Consider the following 21,948-nt stretch of genomic DNA (forward strand, 5'->3'; position numbering starts at 1 on the left):
TGTCCCTGGCTCCTACTCGGGTCCAGCTAACCTCTCCTCCAGTTTCCATCGAGTTGGTACTGGATCCAGTTGATGCCCTGCGTGCCAGAGGAGAGCTGTGTTTTATAGCACTTGCAAGAGCTGTGATCCTTTGGAAGTAGATCGCCAGGCTTCCCTTCTGAGGCACCTGTTAGGTAGACTCAAACCTTTCACCTTGCTTTTGCAGTAGCTGAGGGCCTAACCATTTGCACCGCTGGCACTCAAATGAGTGTAATGGTCGTGTGCTGTTGAGTCTGACTCAGTGCCTCTAGAGGACAGACTAGGAAACTTTGTGCCTCATCATCTGGCTGGGAAGGAGCCCCGGTGTGTTGTGCATTATGCATGGAGTTGCTAACCACAAGACCGGTGGCTTAAACCCACCAACAGCCTTGCCCAGGAATGAAAAGGAGATCTTCTGCACAGATTTACAATCTTAGAAACCCCCTAAATGGTCACTTGTGAGTTGGAATTGACTCCGAGGTAGGGTAGTTTTATTTTGTTTATTTATTTACATCGCTCTTGGAAAACAAATCTCTCACAGAGCTGCTGGTGGGTTCGGCCCTCAGATTTCTCAGCAGCCGAGGGCTTGGTCAGTGTGCGACCAGGGCTCCTGCTAGGGACACAGAGCCCTCAGAGAATTCCTTCAACTCTTGGGTGAACTGAACCCAGGACTCCAGGAGTTGTTGCAAGATTGAAAACAGAGCATCTTTAAGTTCACTCAAAGATGGCGCAGAAAGGGTCTCTCCTAGGCTAGAGCCCACACTCTTGTGGGGCCTGTTCCAACCTGCCTCCCAGCTGCTTTCTGGGACGCAACATCACAATGTGCTTCCATTCAGGGGAATTAGACGGGGACATTCTTGGCTTTTGCAGAGCCCCACACTTAGAGAAACTTTAGAAGTCATCGGTGGAAGGTAAAACCGGCCAATCGGTCAGCTCCCTGCTTATTCTGGGTCTCATGGTTCTTAGCATGTTTATACATTCCCTTCCAGTGGCTAAAGGACATGCCTAGATTTCTTGTTTCCTCTAGGGACTCTGGAGAGAGGCATCAGGCAGCACATCCAGGAAATCAGGCAGCACATCCAGGAAATCAAGTGGAGAGGATCTCGTATTTATGATGGTCCCCATATCCCTTTACTTCCCCCAGCCTCCGCCCCCACCTCCAGTCACACACAGTCTCCCAGCCTCTTCCTGCAGCACGGGGCGGGCAGAAGGCAGATCTCCACTGCCTCTGAGATCAGGAGGCTTGTGCCAGCCCCAGGGTTCTGAAGTGAAGTCTGGAAGGCCGCCTCCAGCAGTTGTGGGATTGAATGGGACCATAGAAGATTCTCCTCGCTTAAGGGGTTGGGGGTGAGGACTTCCAGTGCACGATTGGATTTCAGGAGGCTGCCAAACAAGAAAGGTGGGTGCCTGTTTCTTCTGCTTTGTCTTGTCGAGTGTGACCCTTTCTGTCTTGAGGGGGAATGTGTGTCTGCATTGGCCTTTCGACTTGGGAGCAGGTGGTGTTGAGATCTGCTGACTTACAAGGCTGTGAGGGAAAAGTCGTGAGAGGGGAGTTGACATTTGAATGCTTAAATGTTTTTCTTTTGAGTCTTGTATATCTTAAGATAAGGAATGCCAACTGACACAGGACATGTGGTCAATTCTTGCTTTTTCAGGAAGGCAAATCTTAGGAGAAGTATTGTTATTTCTGGCTTCTGAGTTAAGGAAAACTAAGTTTGCCCACTCGCTGCCTTTATGTTCAGTAATGGAGACCTCTCCCATGAGGATAGTTGTGATGGTCACTTGTTTTTGAATTCAGTTTTTCCTTTCAGCTATGGATGCACTAGAGTTGGGGGCATTGTCAGACAGAAATAGAAACAGGGCTTTCTAGCTGGGTACTCTCGGCTTGTAAGTCAAAGAACAAGTACCATATATATACTCGTGTATAAGCCGAGGTTTTCCAGCACATTTTTTTTATCACTTTATTAGGGGCTCATACAACTCTTATCACAATCCATATATACATCAATTGTGTAAAGCACATTTGTACATTCATTGCCCTCATCATTCTCAAAACATTTGCTCTCCAATTAAGCCCCTGGCATCAGCTCCTCATTTTCCCCCTCCCTCCCCACTACCCCTCCCTCATGAACCCTTGAATAATTTATAAATGATTATTTTGTCATATCTTACACTGTCCAACATCTCCCTTCACCCACTTTTCTGTTGTCCATCCCCCAGGGAGGAGGTTATATGGAGATACTTGTAATCGGCTCCCTTTCCACCCCACCCTCCCTCCACCCTCCCGGTATCGCCACTCTCACCACTGGTCCTGAAGGGATCATCTGCCCTGGGTTCCCTATGTTTCCAGTTCCTATCTGTGCCAGTGTACATGCTCTGGCCTAGCCAGATTTTTAAAGTAGAATTTGGATCATGATAGTGGAGGGTAGAGGGGGAGGGGAAGCATTTAGGAACTAGAGGAAAGTTGCATATTTCATCGTTGATACACTGCACCCTGACTGGATGTCTCCTCCTGGAGACCCTTCTTTAAGTGGATGGCCGACTGCCTACAGATGGGCTTTGGGTCTCCACTCCACAATTCCCCTCATTGACAATAATATGACTTTTTGTTCTGATGATGCCTAATACCTGATCCCTTCGACACCTCGTGATCACACAGCCTGGTGTGCTTCTTCCATGTGGGCTTTGTTGCTTCTCAGCTAGATGGCCACTTGTTTACTTTCAAGACCCCAGATGCTATATCTTTTGGTAGCAGGGCACCATCAGCTTTCTTCACCACATTTGCTTATTCACCAGCTTTGTCTTCAGCGGTTGTGTTGGGAAGGTGAGCATCATAGAATGCCAATTTAATAGAACAAAGTATTCTTGCATTGAGGGAGGACTTGAATGGAGGCCCAATGTCCATCTGCTACCTTAATACTAAACCTATACATATATGCACATAGATCTATTTCTACATCCTCACATATAAATATATTTACATATGTACATGCCTTTATTTAGACATCTATAAATGCCTTTTGCCTCCTAGCTCTTTCCTCTATTTCCTTTGACTTTCCTCTTGTCCCACTATCATGCTCAGCCTTCATTTGGGTTTCAGTAATTCCTCTCAGTTACATTACCCTTGGTCACGCCCCACCAGGCCTCCTACACCCTCCTCACCACCGATTTGGATCACTTGTTTTCCCTTGTCCCTGGGTTTGTTAGCACCACTTCCTTTCCCCACCCCCATCTCCCCCTCTCCCATGTCCCCCAAGAACTGTCGGTCCTATTGTTTTCTCCTCCAGATTGTTCATCCAGCCTATCTCCAGCACATTTTTAATGCAGTGTTTGTGTCAAAATTAGGTGCCTCTGCTGATATTCGGATAGGCTTATCCTCGAGTATATACAGTACTTAGTTCTCTGGTTAGTTTCTGTGCCGTTTTAAAGACTTTGCTATGAAGTGGTTGCTGTCCCCTGAGGTTCCCTGAAATGAAATGCAAGTCGTCACACAATATGTACCAAGTGACAGCAGGTAGACTGACCTTATTTACTCTTCTCTGACAACTGTCTAAAAGGAGCTGCCCATTCCTGCCTGCGATGCTCAGTCAATGTGGAATTTCCAAGAAACCTGCCCGGGGTGAGGGTCTCACCTGAGACAGGAGAGGAGTCCAAACTCACTCAGATAAACTCACACATTCATTCCTCTGTTGTATGTTCCTGTGGTTTCCTTTTGTCTTCAGTGGACCTTCCTCCAAATGAAGTGTCTTATTGATCTCATGGAATTTCCACCCATTTCCACATCCTCTCTGAGCATCTATGGTTCTTTCCTAGCTGACTTCATCCTGAGACACACCATCGTCTCCCACTGAGATATTCTACCTCAGTACCATCCCCTGCAATTCTCACCCTCCAGTTCCTGCCAAGGAAGAGGTGCTTGGGAAAATGCAATTATGATCATTTCACTCCAGGCCATGGGATAGTTTAATGCCCTCTCCCACGTCAGCCTTACAGCTTAAAGTCTCCGGAGCAGAGATGTTGCTTGGGAGCTTGTTGGAGAAAGGAATTTTTGCATCTGTGTTTGCTGCATCGCTGCCTGGGCTGCCTCCCTCATGTCTCTGCTCCGTTGCCCATTTCATTCTGTAGCCCCCTTCCTTCCCCCTCCTCCAGGCCTCCTCCAGCGAGAGCCCCCCAAGTATGTCATTGTATGCTCTGCTCTGAAATGCTTCTCTCACAGCCCTTGGCACTTTGAATGATGAGGGCTATATTTATTTTTAACCTGGAGGAAGTTATTAGTCTTTTTTTTTTTAACTTTTATTGTGGTTTAGGTGAAAGGTTACAGAGCATGTTAGTGATCCATTCAACACTATATACACCTTTTGCTCCGTAACCTTAGTCACAACCCCTTCAGCTCTTTTTCCACTTCCTCACGGCACCTCTGTATCTATCCCCCCTTCTTTCCTGTCCCTCCCTGCCTTCTGAGCTGTGTTTTTGGGGAAAACCCTGTCCTTTTGGTTTCATTGGTGTTTTTCTTGTGAATCTATAGTATTTGGAACAATGCCATGCAGCTTGCGCTCCGTCAGTGTTTGTCGACTTTATACCTGAACGAACGAATGGGCACATGGTTTGAGCAACTCAGCCCAACAACCAGACCATAGGGTTAAACTCAAGGTTTTCCTGGTAGATGAGAAAGAGATTGCCAATCCCTGTAACATTTCTTTATACTCTGAGACTTTACTGGGTTCATTTATCCACCATCTATTGTAAGGGCTATATTCTGTGGTTTAGGATTCAGCTGCAAATGAAAACAGTCAGTGCTTTGAACCTACTAACAGCTCGGCGGGAGAAAGGCCAGGTAATCTCTTCTCATGTAGATTACTGATTAGAAAACTCTATGGAGCGGCTCTATGTGTCACATGGGGTCACATGAGACAGAACTGTCTGGAGGGCACCCAACATCAATTACGATGCACCAGGTCTTTTGGAATCTACTCAGGTGCATCACTGCGGAAGCCTTTTCCACTCGGTGTTTCCCTGTGGTCCTCCTCATTCTCCACCACTCCAACTTGGGCATGTACTCGTTTCCTATCAGATATACTCTGAGCACCTCCCACATTCCAGGGACAGTGCTACATTGCTAAGGGTGCAGCGCTAAGTGACAGAGATGCTAGTTCGCCCTGGCTCCGTACATCTTCCCATATAGAGGACACTTCCTTTCTATCACCCACTAGCAGACCTCTCTCTTTAAAGTATGAAGGGAAACTGAAAGGAGCCCGATCTCCAGTCCGTGTTGGCACATCCACATACAGGCACTGGGAGTTAAAAATCACTGGGATGTAGTAGAAAGGAGCTGGATAGGACATGGGGACCCTGAGGTTCATCGTGCACCCGAGACTCATCTGCAATGAGGACTGTGGGAAGCTCTAATTTCTCTGAGCCTTGATTTTTCCCAAGTGGTGATCAGAAGAGAAACCCACTGAAAAGAAAAGTGCTGCTTCCACAGGGGGTGCAGGGAGGCTAATACCCGGGCAGCCGGCCGCGTTCACATTCTCCCCTGCCACATGGTTATTTGAGGGGCAATGGTGTGGTGTGGAGCTCTCTGCCTCATACTGGCAGCGAGATCTTTTTTTTTTTTTTAACTATATCCTTTTCTTCTCTTTTTTAATCAATTTATTGGGGCTCATACAATTCATCACAATACATAGATCAATTGTATAAAACACATCTATACATTTGTTGCCCTCATTATTCCCAAAATTCGCTTGCCTCTTAGGTTCCCGGAATCAGCTCATTTTCCTTTTTTCCCCCCTCCCCTTCCCTTCCTCCTCCCCTCTCCCCCATGCACCCTTAATAATTTATAAATTATTATTGTATCTTATATTACACTGTCCGGCGTCTCCCTTCACCCACCCTTCTAGCAGCGAGATCTTAAAGGAGTGCTGTTAGGGCTTTTCTAAGTCACCGATGGCAGGCCAGTATTGTTTGGGGCACTTTCCATAGAGCGTGTTGTGACCAGGGCACCAAAGGAGCAGTGGTATGTAGCTTCTTCTTGTTGTTAGGTACCATCGAGTTGGTTCCATCTCCTGGCAGCCCCAGGTTCAACAGAACGAAACAGTGCTCAACCTTGCACCATCCGCACAGTTACGCTAATGATTGAGCCCATTGTTGCAGCCACTGGGTCCATCCATCTTGTTGAGGGTCTTCTTCTACGTCACCAAGGAGAGTGTCCTTCTCCAGGGACGGATGTCCCCTAACAACATGTCCAAAGCATCCTGGCTGGACTTCTTCCAAGACGGCTTTGTTGGTTCGTTTGGCAGTCCACGGTGCTTTCGATATTCTTCACCAGCACCATCGTTCAAATGCATCAATTCATGTTCAGTTTTCCGTATTCAAGGTCCGACTTGCACATGCGTATGAGGCGATGGAAGATGCCAAGGCTTGTTTCTGATGCACCTGAGTCTTCAAAGTGACATCCTTTCTTTTCAGTACTTTAAAGAGGTCCTTGTGCAACAGATTTCCCCAGTGCAACATATCCTTGGACCGCTTGACTGCTGCTTGCACGACCACTGATCATACAGCCAAGCAAGATGCAATCCTGGGCCACCTCAGTCGTTCCCCTGTTTATCATGATCTTCTGCAGCTTAGAGGACTCCAAACGCCTTTGGTTCTTGGTGTAGAGCTGGTGTGAGGTAGGGCCATTAGGAAAGAGGCAGCAGCATCCTCAGGCATCTCTGCTTTGGGAAAGCAGCCAGTAGGAGAGAAGAAAAGCCTTGGCCGAGAGGCACAGAAAAAAAAGGCAGATGCCTATAGACATACAGCCAGCCGCTTACACCGACTCTCACTGCTGTGCCGCTTCAAGAACCTCACATGGGCTGGTTCCTCCTCCATCTAAAGATTGCGGTCATAACTAGATTTGATCCAGGCCACAGCATCATTTGCTCAAAGCTCCCCTTTCCTTAGGGGTGCCTGGATGACTGGGAGAAAAGGGTAAAACCCAAACCCAAACAATCGAAAACCTTTCTATTTGTCCTCCAGGGCCAGGCCTGGTTCAATGGTAGACATCTCTCTTTCCATTCAAGAGTCCTGGGTTTGGTTCCTGACCCAGGCACCTGATGTGCGACCATCACCCATCTGTCAGCAGAGGCAGGCGTGTTCCCTGAGGATCCACATCGGCAGGGTGTGGTTGTTAGGTGGCATCATGTCAGTCCCAAATAAGAACAACCCAATGTACAGCAGAACGAAGCACTGCCCTGTCCTGTGCCTTCCTTGCTGCAGCCACTGCTGTCAACCCATCTCATCGAGGGTCTGCCTGTTTTTCACTGCCCCTCTGCTTTACCAAGCATGAAGCCCTCTTTTGTTTCCCCTGAATATTGGCCAATGGGAAGCCGGTGGAACACAATGGCCCATTCCTGTGACATGGGGGTCACCACGAGTTTGCTCGGCAGTCCTGAGAGCAACACTTGCTTGCCAGATACAACCGCCAGGCTCCCACTGTAGCCACACACACCCCCTGCCCCCCGGCACTGTCAAGAATCCACTCTTTCCCTCTGTGCACCCGCTGGTCTGGGATGCCATTGTCTGCAGTTCCAAATGGGCCTCATGGATCCCTCCCTGCTCCCTGCTGCTCCAGGCTCTTTGCCTCTGTGGTGCTTCCAGTTTCCCCACCTAGTCCACAGCTGCTTTCCAGCCAAGGGCATAGAGTCTGCTCATCATTTTCCTCAAAACTGAAAACCAAACTCGATTCTGACTCATAGTGACCTTGTAAGACAGAATAGAACTACCTCTGTGGGTTTCCGAGACTGTCACTCTTTACGGGAGTAGAAAGCCTCATCTTTCTCACACGGAGAGGCTGGTGGTTTCAAACTGTTGACCTTTCAGTTAGTGACCCCACATGGAACCTAGTGCATGATTAGGGCCTCTGTAGTCATGTCCTAGCCCCTCAAATTAACATTAATCTTCATCAGTGCGCACATGCCCTGAGACAAGTAGACTGGATGAGAGAGGGCCCTAATGACCGCCATGGATCTCTACTGTGTATGAGGTTTGGCGTGTTGGTATCTGACTCAACACTTATTTTTCATTTAGTGAGTCAGAGGACAGAGAGAGACAAAGGTGGGTTTGACTTCCTGGTCACCTTCTTGGACCAGGAGTTTCATGTCACCGAGTTTTGGTTTTGTATCTGAAAATGCAGACGGTGTCTCACACCCACAGTGGCAGAGGAGGTCACTCTGCTGCTGTGCTTAACATGTTGTCTCCAGAAATATGCTGGATGTTCAAAGAGGAGGTTGGCCGAGGTGGTGACAATGAGAAAGCAGCCTTTCACAGGAGCGGAAGGAACCAGGGGTCATTTGAAGGAAGAGGCAATTCCTACTGCATGGAAAAGCTGCTTTCAAATACTGGAGGATTGTTCTCAGGGAGTAGTAGGAACCTGAGTGGTGCACATGGGGAGTCCCTGACTCCTCGCTGTTTGGGCCGGGTCCGAACTAGGCAGCCCCCGTTTGGACTGAGCTGAAGCAGGTCTGGGCCCTGCACTGCTTCCCTGCACACCCCGAGGTCAGCAGCAGCCAGCGCCAGAGAAGATAACTGCCAGAGAAGATAACCAGTGAAACCAGATGTGCTGGGTTCAAAGAAAGCCTCGAGGAGTCAATTGCCATACATTCCTCACCGCCCCCCCCTTTCAAAACCCTCACCCCCAGCTGCTGAGCACGACTTCCCTGACCTGTTGGCCTAGGTCACAGAACCTTGTCCGGAGCTCCCCTCCAGCCCCCCAATAAAGCTATTTCTGTTTCTGCTCTCCCTTGTTCTGTCAGTTATGTCTGTGTTCCTCCCTGTTCCTCAGTTCCGCTTTACACTCACCTCAAGACTGACTGTTCAATCCCACCCAGGGGCACCACAAAAGAATGGTCTTGTGGGGGGTGGGCCAGCCTCCCACAACTAATCATGGATTCGATAAGCACAATTGTACAATTGAGATATATGAAGATTATAATATAGTCATAGAGAGCATGAGAGATAGAGGAGAGATTGAAATAATGGAGTCAGACACATTTCATGGTAGCATGCTCACCTCAGCCCCGCTTGGTGGTCTAAGCGGAGATGGGAGACCAGAGGGCAGGAGAGAGGGGGAGCGAAGGAGGACCGGAGAGAGGAAGGGGGAACCGATGAGAGACCAAGGGGAATCTTTATTGCTAACCAAAGCTTATATATCTTTTGTGGGGGGGGGCGTGCAAGCCCACTAATTACAGGTAAAGACATACGTCACAGGAAGGGGTTATACTGTAGGTAATACAGCAAAGAGAGGGGTCAATCTAGGGATATAGACATAATAGGAAGAGGAGGAATTGGGGGCACACATGTGACAAGAAGGGTGGATCCTAGATTCAGGATGGCAGCCTAACTTTGGATGTCACTGAGCAGGTTTGACCTGTTCTCTGGATCTCCATAGAAACCATTACTGTAGGGTGTAAACCCCATCTATACGGACCAGACTAATGTCTGCAAGCCTTTAGGGAGAAGTAGCCCATTGTCCTTAACAGCAAGGAGTAGGCCCTACCTGTGGTGGGACCAGACAGTAGTCTGGCAACTGACTGCCTTCAGAGAGGATGTCTCTAAGCATCTGACCTCCCACCATATGCTGGCAAATAACCTCTAATGTTTGACATGTTTTTTTAAGGAGACAAAGCCGGGGAAAAGTCTCTTTATAATTTCAAGGTCTCATGACCTGTTTCTGCAAACATTGCCAAAAAGAACTCCCTATAGAGTAGCTCTTTTCTATAGGGTCACACGCATGGAGCCCAACTGGGGCTGCTGGCTAACTGCACGACCAATAGTCCAAAGCCACCCATCACTCTATGGGGATAAAAATGAAGCTGTCTGCTCCTGTCAAAATTATTCACAGTCTTGGAAACCCTAGGCAGCATCACGATGAATCAGAATCGATTCAATGGCGATGGTTGGATATAAAGGTGCCAAAGCAATCGTTCTTCTATCTCTTAGTATGTGGGGACATTGTGAGTCACAATGGACCCGGCAGCAGAGATGGGTATCTTGTTTGATGTGGGAAAAGAGAAGGCCAAGAGAGGATCTGTGAGTGGAAAGTATCAGGTTTCGGCTCAATGCACGGAAGGCTTTACCTAGCATCAGAATTGTCTAGAAATGGGTGCGCAGCCAGTGTTGAGGGGAACACCCTGTCCTGGGCAGTGTTCCAGCACCCTGGAAGACCAGTGGCCGGGTGTCCCCAAAGGGATTTCTGTGCTATGAAGAATCTGGGTGATGACCTCAGAGGTCCCGTTCCAAGAGCAGGCTGGAGCCAAGTGGTCAGAGCTGCCTTTTTTTTTTTTTTCCTCCTGCAATAATTTAAAAATATTGCCTTTGCAACAATAGAGTTAGGGTGGACTTCCAGGAAAAGGTTGAAATGAATACAATGAGAAGGGGAAAGTTTCTTCCCAACCACATCTCGGGGTACTCTTTAGCCAGGTTGTGGAACATTCGTGGTGCTGAAAACACATTCAGAGTTGATGGGTAATCGCCACATTTTGGTACATTGTCCGCCACGTGATAGGCAAGTAGCAGCCACATGCAGGGGTCTGAAACACCAGAGCATCCATGTGGATTCTTAGCTACTCGGAAATCTCACTGTAAAAGTGCAAATGGTTTTCCCATCCTCTAAACTACAGACACTACATGTGTGAACGTTGACTTTGGGTGAGAAGAGAGCTGGTTGGAATTTTCTATCTGTATCTATCTATATACAGTTCGTGCTCCATTGCCTTCCCTTCCTGTCTTTTCTGTTAGTGATGAGAAGAGCAAAGTCAAACCCAGTGCCATTGAAATCATTCTAACTTGCAGCAGCCCCATAGGACAGAGAAGAAAAGCCCCATATGGTCCCCAAACTGTAAATCTTTACAGAAGCAGAGAGGCCGTGTTCACTCCCACATATGGGTTGGTTCAAAAGGTCCACCATTCACTTAGCAATAGAGTGCTTACTTACTGCCCAACCAGGGTCCTAAATAAAGACCTCTCTTCCAGCTACGGTCCTGGAGAGTCATGGAAGGAAAGGGTGATATAGCTCTAAGCATGTTACCAACTGCTCTAGGCTGCCTTGTGGCCTCTGATAATACTTTATCTCTGGGAGGTGAAGGTGGTAGGGTTTAAAGAACTAACTGGTACCTAAGTTTGGGGTTCTTTTTTTTTCATCTTCCTAGCTTCAACGTGCACCCTCTAAGCACATGTCCCCTTTCTTTGATCTGACTCCCAAATCCTCAAGCCAAAAGAAGCAATCCTTTCAACAAACACAAGTGTCAGCAAAGGCTACATTTTGTCGAATCAAGACCCAGCCTTGATGTCTATAGGCTTTCTTTAGAATAAACAAGCAAATAAATAGATGGAATCTCTTTGAAATAGAATCACCTGCGTGAGGCAAAATCACGGAGAGCTGCACAGAGCAGCCTGTTTATTTTTAGGGGCTCACAGACCTCCCCAGCATAGCAAAGCAACGATCTAATGGCCAAACCCTGGCCCTGGGAATTTCCTCTAACAAGGCTGCGTTTCCGCACATTGTTACAATACACAGGGTGCAGGGAGGTCCTCCTCAGAGCTCATGGGAACCCCACCCAGAGAGACACCGGGAATCTGTCATCGCCTTGGTCTACTGTCTGTCTACGTGGGCCAGCGGGCAAGGGTCAGGGTAGAGGTCGCTCTGAGCAGATGTAAATGAGTTAACGTGCTGACCACCCCAAATATCCCAGAAACCATTGATAGCCCTTCGAAAGAAAAGGCTCTAGCAGCATTTTATATTTAAACGGGAGGCTCTCAGCCTGGCAACGGATCCTTGTTTCGTCTGGAAAGGGGGTAGCATCTAAACATCGGGGCTGGGTTGGCAATTAAGCAGCCTGTAAAATCCAGAACCAACTAGTGGACGCTGGCTTATGGCGACCTCTGTGTGTCAGAGCGGGACTCCGCTCTGTGGCGTTTGCCCTGGGCGATCTGGGAAGTCGATTGACAGGCCTATCTGGGTGGACTCAAAATGCCAGATGTGTAAACCCGATTGCACCACTCAGGGGCTCCTTGTCATGAATAAAGGGCTTGTTAAAACTATCACTGGAAGAGCAGGTGTGAACACACACGAGAAACGGTATCCCATACCTGAGGCATCCAAAACTTCGACAACCAGAAGGTCAGCACTTTGAAACCACCAGCCACTGTGTCAGAGAAAGATGAGGCTTTCTACTGTTGTCAAGAATTAGTCTTGGAAACCCACAAGGGGTAGTTCTATGCTGTCTTATGGGGTCGCGATGAGTCAGAACCTATTCGAGAGCTGTACGTCGGTTTGTTTTTTCTTTCTGATCCTGCAGGTATTCATCTACAAAATAAACACATCCAGTTCAGCTGCATGTTGTTGGAATAAGAACTTATAAAATTACACAGGTACTGACCCAGCCTAAATCTTTACTTTGAAGACTTTGCACCCTGGCCCTATGAGGCTTTTGAGCTCTTTGGAGACAATTCCTATAAAAATGTTACCATCGAGCCTCTGGGGTTCCCCCCGCTGCAGTGAAGGAAACGCAGTTTGTTACTCAATTCTCATCTCGTAGAGTAGAGCGTTCAGTGCCTTTGCCAAGCTCCCATCAGCCCTAGGCAGAAAGCTGCACGGTGACTGAGGCTGCCACGCACCAGGCTGTGTCTGGGAGCCAGCTCAGAAGAGGTGGTTGCCACGTGTCAGTCTACCCACGCGCTGCTGAGAAGGCCCTGTGCTGGGGCAGGCCAATCGTCTACCCCTACTCCCTGAGCAATGGAAGAGCCAAGGGACATCGGGGACCTGCAAGTCCAAGTGCCAGCCCTGAGCATGACTGGGCTTTGCCAGCAGGTGGCCATCCTGGCCCCCTGCCAGGTCTGCAGATGCAGGAAAACGCATCTGGCCCTTTGGTGAAAATGCAAGAATGCTCGTAAAACACCGCTCTTTCTGCTTGTTTTGCTTGCAAATGTTTATTATCAGGCAGCCCTCAGGGGTTCACAGGGCAGGTTGCTGATGTCCTAAGTGGGGCCTGGGAATTTCCTTCCACAAAGGCTGCAGCTTCCTCTCTTTGTTCCTCCTCAAAGAATGAGCTGAAGCCTTACCAGAGAGTCTTACTTAACCCTTTCTCCTGCCCACCCCTCTTGCCTCCCCCACCTCACAGAAATGAAAGTAGGCTGGGAGCCCTCTATGAAGCAAAAAGCTGATCTGATCTGCGTTTTGTGTGTGTGTGTCTGTGCGTGCACACACGCATGTATGCTGATGGAGAGGAGAGAGGCAATAAAACATAAAACTGCCGTCATTGGCAATGTTTTTTTATTCAGTGCTATAATATTCACTTGCTCTATGTTCCAACCAGGTAAAATACCTTCTCTCTTTATTATCGTTTAAATCTATAAATGTTTTGCAGCTCCCCTTAGACGTGTTCCCTGTAAAAGTGGTGGCCGGATCTCCTCTCCCGCTCCACAGGGCACCCCTGGAATGATAGCTGCCTTTCCCTTTTGCAGTCAGCTTGTTGGCTGAAGCGGGGCGGGCTGAGCTGAGAGAGCTTTCTGTCGAGAGTTATTATTTATTGATCACATGCTGCATACACACTGAACTCTGCGGGCACAGAGAAAAAGCAGAGGTTGAGCCTGTAGGGTAATTCAGGAGCATATCAGTTCTGTGTACAGCATAGACAGACCCGTGTGCTCATGCATTATGGCTGAGGGTACCAAAGAAGCAGAGTAGCTATCATCCAGGCTCAGGAAGGAGCATCAGAGGAATAGGAGGTGTGGTCCAGCCTGACATTCCACATATTGGCCCAGATATATTTCCAAGATGTCTCCATTCTTCTCAATCTCTATCCACTGCCAAAAGCAAGGTGTGGCAAACACACACACACACACACACACACACACACTTATGTACCCCTTACGCTCAAGAGAACAACTTTGCTTTTACAACGGAAATAACTCCTTTGGAAACTGAAATACACCATCCTCTTCACACAAGTACACGCGCCACACTAACACCCCCCCCACCCCCCCACCCCGTCCTCCTGCTTCAGTGGAGAACATGGCGTCTCCCCTGCTGTGTCGAGCTCTGCTCTCCTCTCCTCCTCCCTGCCACAGACCTCAGCACACGCCCCTGGTCTTGGGCGTTCCTCACAATCATTTCATTGTGCTCCGATCCCTCTCATTCTAAAACAACAGGGCAACTCGCCCTTCCCTGGACCCCACATTCCCTTCCAGCTATGCTGCCATCTTTCATGTCCCTTCCTGGCCACATTTCTTGAAAGAATTGTGAAGGTCCATCTATCCATCTCACTGCCCACCATTCCCCCTGAAAACCTCTCTAGCCCGTCACCCTCTCCTGCCCAGCGCCATAGCCAATGCTCTTGCTAAGATTCTCAATGATCCCATCTCATTTCATCTTTAATAACATCGGATGCTGTGCCTGGTGCTCTCCTGGTCTTCCCCTGCCTCTGGGACTCCTGCATCCTCTCCGACTTGTCCCGTTACATCTTCTCAGTTTCCTGTGCAGGTCCCTTTTCTTCTACTGTGTCTTCAGTTGCCTGGCAGACATGACCTGGGTCACCTTCCCTTCTCCCTTTCAATGTCATCTTTCTGCTGCAGTTCCCCCTCTTTCTAGGGGTCTCTCTCCTTTCTTCTCTGTCAAGGAAGCTATTTATCCTCCCACCCCCACCCCCTGCACACACCACCATTATTGCTCTGGAATCTTCTGTTGTGACACATCTCCTTACCCCTGTGCAAAGCTGACCTGCTTTTCCGGTCTCTGATCAGTCCTTTTCCACGGCAACTAACATTGGAGCACTTTTCAAATTACTCAGTCATTGTCCACATGGTTTGGGCAAGCGTGGTCCAGAGACCACCAGCAGACAAACTGGCTGGGGGGGTTCATAAAAATGTAGACTCATGGGCCCCACTGAGACCTGGAATTCTATGTGTGAGGAAGCAGGGGTGAGGAAGGGGTCCAGGGAAGGGTTGAAAAAGAGAGTTGATATGTAGTCATCACCCCACTGATTCTTCCAAAGCTGGGGTCTCTGCCAGCTTGGGTTTAGAAAAGTCTATGCCTTCACAGTTTAAACTGCTTCTCCTCCTAGTCCTCTGGTTAAAGCGGTGGTGCTCCACCTTCCTCACGCCTCGACCCTTTCATACAGCTCCTTGTGGTGCAGGGACCCCCCCGCCCCTCACCCATAGAATTATTTTTGTTTGCTACTTCATCACTGTCATTTTGCTACTGTTATGAATCATCATGTAAATATCTGATATGCAGGATGTATTTTCATTGTTATAAATTGAACATCTTTAAAGCATAGTGATGAATCATAAAAATAATATGTAATAATAAATTGTGAAATATTTATTTCTAATGACAAATCAATGAAATTTTGACTTGAAGCATGGTATAGTATGGGTAGCAGTCTTCATGCTGGGAACTCATATGTGGGCGTCTCTGCATGAGGACAGACCCACCTGGAGACGGATAGAGGAGAGGTGTCTCGGTTCCTAAGACCTTCAGAAATACGTGGCCTTAAGCAACCCCTGTGAAAGGGTCGTTCAACCCCCAAAGGGGACACAACCCACAGGTTGAGAACCGCTGGGTTAAATAAAGCTTTTGCCCTCTGGGCCCTTCTTTGCAAGGACTCTGACATGGCTTGGTGCCATCTTTGGCACCCTTGTGCATTTGCCTTCTCGTTTGCTTTGATCTCCACAGCTTCTCTCGACCGTGGATGCCTCCAAACTTTGTCGACTCTCCAGAGCGTCATTGGTGGCAAGAGGTGGCTGGCGTTCTGACCTTGTCTCCCTGGTGTCGATGTGCTTACCCTTCCATCTCTACAGTCTTAAAATGATGCTTAGCCAGTGACTTTGCCTTTCTGAGCCACTTTCCCCACAGATGGGAATGTCAGAATCACTAGATCCCTGTGAGAATCCAGTGCTGTGGTGCTGGAGAAGCCTCGCACAGACGCTGCGATGGAGCTGGCTCCCCAAAGAGATGGTAGTGCGCAGGCGCCACTGTAGCATCAGCAGCACCAACAACGAACACACCATTTGGTGAGTTTGAGAAACTCACAAAGGCTTTGTTCTGCACAACGTAGGTGTTCCACCCCTCCACCAACTACCCACCCCCAAAAATCACAAGGAATACACAGTAATTTTTTGGTAGAAAAAAAGAATATGATCTTTACCTATAAATCCATTTAAATATGCCTGCCAGTAAGGCTGGCATGTGGTGAGAAGTTGAACCCGAGTGGGTGTTGATGAAACGCTAGTAACTTTCTGCAAAATCATTTCTTTTTTCACACGTTCTCAATCAGCAACTCCTACATCTTCAGGGAATTCTTCCTTTCGATGTGCAATTCACAGCTGATATAACTGATGGCGTCCAGGGGGTTGGTTGGGCTTGCCTTTCTTGTACCTGGAGACGACCCGCGTGAAGCCAGTAATAATCCCACAGATGACAGACGCTGCGCCACCAAGCCCCTAAACTGAGACCAGGCATTCGTACTTGCTGCAAAGTGAGAACTGTCCTGGGAAAAAGAATGGTGCCCTACCTGAATGGTGATGCTACCTGAATGGTGATGCTACCTGAATGTTGAGGACACCTCAGTGCAAAGGAGCCTCACCTGCGGAGCTTGTGGAACCGCTGATGACTGTCCCCACTCCCCAGTTTAAGATTCTGACGATCTGGAAGAGTTTGCACTTCTCCCGAGGTCCAGGCCTGCACTCAGAGTCACCGCTGCTGCTGCCCTGCAGGGTTTCTCCGTGGAAACCAAGAACTCAGCCACCGGTCTCTGCGAGCTTCCTGTCGCCCACTAAGATTAGAAAATGCCTGGGAGAAAGGATTCCTCAGTCTCTATGTTCTTGAAAGCACTGCTCCTTCATTGCTAACTAAGAAGCTACACCTTGACCTTTCCTGATAGGCTGGTCTCTGTGTGGTCAGATGCATTCGCTTATGCATTCACTTGCTAATTGAGAAACCGAGGATTTGAGTCTTCTCACAGGCGCCTCAGAAGAAAGTTCTGGTTTTCCACCTCCCCCCAAACCGGCAATTGAAAATCCAGCGTAGCTCTACTCTGATGCCCTTGGGTCATGATGAGTCAAAGTAGACTTGATCTCAACGGGTAAGTGGGCAAAGGGCAGTGATTTGTAGGGTCCTTTAGAATTAAAAATAATCAACCCTTTGGGGAAAAAAGGGCAAAGCAGGAAGTCATGTGTTGCCCAGCGCAAACACTTAAGTTAAGAATTTACCCTTCTAGAGGGCTTTAGCGCTCTGGCTTTGGAGCAAATTTCTCTCCATGTTACAGCAGTTTGAATCTTTGTCTTTGTGGAAATGACTGTGAGAGTGAGGACGTCAGATCTGTTTCTGTGAGTGGCGAACGCTAAGGCTAAAATTACTCCTGAAGGCTGTTGCTTCCTCTTTGGTGGAGAAGACAGGACTCTTTGGCCACAGAAGTCCAGAATTCCCATGAACAGGGAGGACTGAAAGGATGAATGGGGAAGAAAGGAGCCTGCATGAGTGTTTTTTCTTTTTATATATGTGGTTCAAAAGTTCATGGAAATTTTCATGATCTTTTAATGACATTTCCCACAAACTTCTTGAAATATATGTCTATATATAATTTAGTTTGTGATAGAGATGTATATCATGGCCACAAACATAATTTCTTACACAAAAATTCAGAATAAAAAGATGGAAGCTGAGATGTAGCAGGTGGCCAGATTAATCACCTTTAACATTTAACAGGTTACTAAAAAAATCCCCGAGAAGCTGAAATAATTGCATATCATAAGAAAACAAGTTCCTGTGAGGGCTTTTAAAAAAAAGTCATTTTATTGGGGTTCATACAGCTCTTATGAAGCCATACAGCCGTCCATTTTGTCAAGCACCTTTGTACATATGTTGTCACCCTCATTTTCGAAACATTTGCTTATTACTTAAGCCCTGGGTGTCAGCTCATCCCCACCTTGAGCCCTTTATAATTTGTAAATTACTATTATTTTTTCGTGACTTTCACTGACCTGTGAGGGTTTTGTAGTCATTAGTCACTTCAGTGGCCTGGGAGCCTGGTGGGTTAGTGGTTATGCATCAGACTGTCATCTGAAAGATCTGTAGTTCAAAACCATCAGCCGATATGGTTTTCTTCAGGAGAAAAACAGGACTTTCAACTCCCCTATACAGTTACAGTCTCAGAAACCCATAGGGCAGTTCTACCCTGGGGTGGGGGTGTGGGTGGGGGTGGTCACTATTTTGAGTCAGCATCTACTCTATGGCAGTGAGTTAGTAGCTGAAGCCCCTCTATCTAGAGCATGGAAATGCAAATGCCATTCGGAATACCCAGAGGCACCTAAAAATGCTCATTCGCTCAGTGAATTCAATTCAACTCCTTGTCTCTATGTTCTCGGGAAGAAATGGGCTGGCTCTGTTTTAAAATTATAAAAGTATGACATCAGTGAAATTCATTAGTTGAAGTTCTCCATTCCTCACAATCAAGATTCAACCTTCACCGAAAGTCGCTTTGGAGTTTGGAAACAATGCGCTCCAAGGAAGTGACTAAAAATAATCCGAATTAATAGTGATTGTGTTAAAACGGAAACAAACAGAGCACTACTTTCCTTCAGCCCAAGAAACAATCAACTTTTCTTAACCTGCTCTTTCCCCTCATCTGTACAATTTTTGTCGGGGTTTCAGCTGCCGTTCCCCCAAGACACTGATTTGTTTTTTATTTCATATGCATCTCCTCAAGCTTAGTGCGCATCCACTGCCCAGTGATGGTTTGGCACCCTCTGAACCCCCTTTGTGCCCACCTTGGCTCAAGCCCCAGCTTCAACCCTGCCCAAGTTCAATCCGCTATCTCTGAACTGACTATTCAATTGATTATGGTTGTTATTTATGAATTTATAAAATCCATTCTCTCAGGTGGAAGAGAAGCAACAATCAAAGGGCGAGCAATGTGTTTCTAGGGGGTATATGTTAAAGAAGGGAAAATGAGGATGAGTTTTGAGAGGTGGTGAGGGGAACAGTTTGTCCTGGCACCTGATGTGATGGTCTTCCCCAAACTGTGTTTTTCAGAGTCTGGTTTGTATAAGAATGTCTTGGTTGGGGGTGGCTTGTTAATAATGGGGGTTCCCAAACTCCACCCTGAAACTCTGGGCAGTAGAGTCACAGGCAGGAATTGAAAGTCGACTTCAGGGGACACCTCAATAAGCCCAATGAGAATCACAGCACCATGTCACCAGGCCTCCGTGACAGGGCAGACAGATACAGAAGTGGACAGGTGTTATTTGTCAGCAAGGATTAGAGGGATGTGAGAAGAAGGCTATTCCACTCAGGTCTGATCTCCTACTTGTGGGACGGCAGGTAGTGGGGTCTGAGGACAGCACCGAGATAGGACAAGGGTGGGGAACGCTACCGAAGGCAGCCGGAACATTGTCACACTTCTAGCAAAGAATCTGCAGAATGAGTATTGGAATTTGTTCTGTAGACTTCCCAGAGTTAGAGAGTATATGCACTTCCCAAACACAGAAAATTAAGGGGTAAATCCTATTTGTTCATAAACTACATTGAATAGAAAACATTTCTGACTATTGCTACCACATAGGTTTGCCTTGAAGCTTGGCTGGCAATCACTGGAGTGTACTGGGCTTGGGAGGACTGAGACACACATTCGAAGGAAGGAGCTGTGATGGCTGGACTGCTCTGCTTAATATACCTAAAGAACCAAAGCACAAACCCAAAAAACTCAATGACATCAAGTTGATACCAACTCATAGCAACTCTATAGGACAGGGTAGAGCTAGTGAGTTTCTGAGACTGTAACTCTTTACAGGGGAGACCATCTTTCTCCCAAGCAGAGTGGCTAGTACCAAACTCCTGACCTTTCAGGTAGCAGTGCAATGCATAACCCCTATGCCGCTAGGGCTCCTGCTTACTATAGATAAGAGCCACTAGGGGTGCAGATGGGAACCCCAATACTGTGAGATCTGAACCATTGAGAGCAGGTAGAGAGGTAACGTGGGGATCAGAAAAAGAATCTTCAATCCCAGGGAAGAAGGAGCCTCGTGTTCCCCTGCTCACTCGCTCTCGCTCTCCTTCCACACTCCATCCCTATTTTAACTAATGACACCTTGTTTTGACATTCCTTGTATATGAGAAGCAGGCCCTTCCCATTTGCCTTCTGTCTGCCAGGAATGTCCTTCCTCAAAAGAATGTCCTTCCTTCCTGTCCCACTCCCTCTTACACACACACACACACACACACACACACACACACACACACACGCTCCCCAATCCTCTTCTTCTGCTTTATGTTTCTTCGTAGCACTCTAGTGCACTTGGTGCATACCTTATTTAGTTGCTGTTTATTGATTTATTGTGCTGTATCGGTCAAGGTCCTGGCAGAAAAGAAATGACGCAGACAAAGGCTTACTGAAGGGGGCTAGTAGCAATTGAAGCCATCACTTTCTCATAGGGAAAAGGGGCCAGAGAAGCCTGAGAAGGCCCGTGCTGTGGGGCAGGTGACACCCAGAACCTGTGGCTGAGAGTGGGGAAGCCCAGACAGGGCCACAACTGGAGCTTGGGTGAAGGAGACGGGGAAAAGTCCATGACTCCTCCCACCCTCCAATCTAGAGCTAGGATCCCCCACCATCCTGTGCCCTCACTGCCCTCCCAGAGGACATGGCTCTGCAAAGTGTAAAGCAGGCCTCCCAGACTCAGGGCTAGAGAGAGAGACAGGCCTGGAGAGTAAACAGAGGAGAGCTAGCTCCCTCTCCCAACTAGAATGTAAAACCCTGCATAGGTGTTCAATGGATACCTGGAGAAGATGGGAATGCGTGTGTGTCTCATGTTTTCAATGCTTAGTGTAGATAGAACAGAAAGTCCACAAGGGGGTGACTTGAATGAACAGAGATGTATTATTTCACAGCTCAGGCTAGCAGTTAAAATTCAGGCCACTAGCTCTGGGGGAAGACTCTCATGCGGGGATGATCTTTGTCTCTTCCAGCATTTCCTACTTCCTTGGCAACTAACTGCCTTTCTCCCACTGGTGCTTGCTTGTCTCAGTTGATGCTGCTCCTTATAGCCTGGAAGTGATGAGTTTCAAGACACACACTAGAGCAGAGGTTCTCAACCTGTGAGTCGAGACCCCTTTGGGGGTCAACCTTTCAGAGGGGTCTCCCGATTCGTAACAGTAGCAACATTACAGTTAGGAAGTAGCAATGAAAATAAAGGTTACGGTTGCGGGGTCACCACAACACGAGGAACTGTATGAAAGGGTCTTGGCATTAGGAAGGCGGAGAACCACTGCCTACAGCAATGGGGCTTCATAAACAAGACAAAGAACCATGTCTTCCAAAACCAGGTTTCATCCACAGGTACAAGGGCTAGGACTCCAGATATAGTCTTGGGCAGTTGGGGATTAGGTCGGGGGACACAATTCAGTCCCAAACAGGGTGGAAGAAGAATGAGGTTGACAGAGCGTATCGGCAATGTGCTAGGCTATATGATACAGACCTTTACACCTAGTGTGCTGACCTGAAGTCAAGGCTTTCAGAGGCAGGGAGATTGGGAGAGGAATGGGGTACAGGTAGTCTGGAAGACAAAGATAAGCAGGCGTCTGTCATCTGAACCCACATCTACACCAATAGCTCCATCCAGAGGCTCGGTCTCAATCATGCTGTTGGAGTTTGCTTACCAATAGATGGACTCTCAGGAAGGCCCCAGCCCCATAGTCTGCCCACGGTGGCAGCCCAGTCTGCAGAGGAATGCTTTGGCATCTGCAGATGAAGGGGCTCCTGAGAGATCAACCCCAGACAGCTTCCCCACAGACAAGGAGTGTCCTCCTCTGAGGGGGAAGATCTCTGACACGAGGGTCCTTTCCATCCTAACCATGCCAGCCTCTCTGAGTTCGACTCTCCTCACGCGTACAGTGGGGACAAT

The 21,948-nt window shown here is 47.9% G+C and overlaps 1 protein-coding gene across 1 annotated transcript in view; it reads left to right on the forward strand.

Moving 5' to 3' along the window:
• Positions 1 to 1,307: 1,307 nt before the first annotated feature.
• ADGRF5 (adhesion G protein-coupled receptor F5) overlaps positions 1,308 to 21,948 on the forward strand; it is a 120,101-nt gene continuing 99,460 nt past the window's right edge. The window contains exon 1 of the mRNA XM_045294832.1: positions 1,308 to 1,417. The gene's annotated coding sequence lies outside the window, so the exon portion shown is untranslated. The remainder of the gene's footprint in view (positions 1,418 to 21,948) is intronic.

Source organism: Echinops telfairi, unplaced genomic scaffold (assembly GCF_000313985.2).
Source record: "Echinops telfairi isolate 266 unplaced genomic scaffold, ASM31398v2 ScPeMD7_3533;HRSCAF=4204_1, whole genome shotgun sequence".
In the NCBI taxonomy this organism is placed as follows: domain Eukaryota; kingdom Metazoa; phylum Chordata; class Mammalia; order Afrosoricida; family Tenrecidae; genus Echinops; species Echinops telfairi.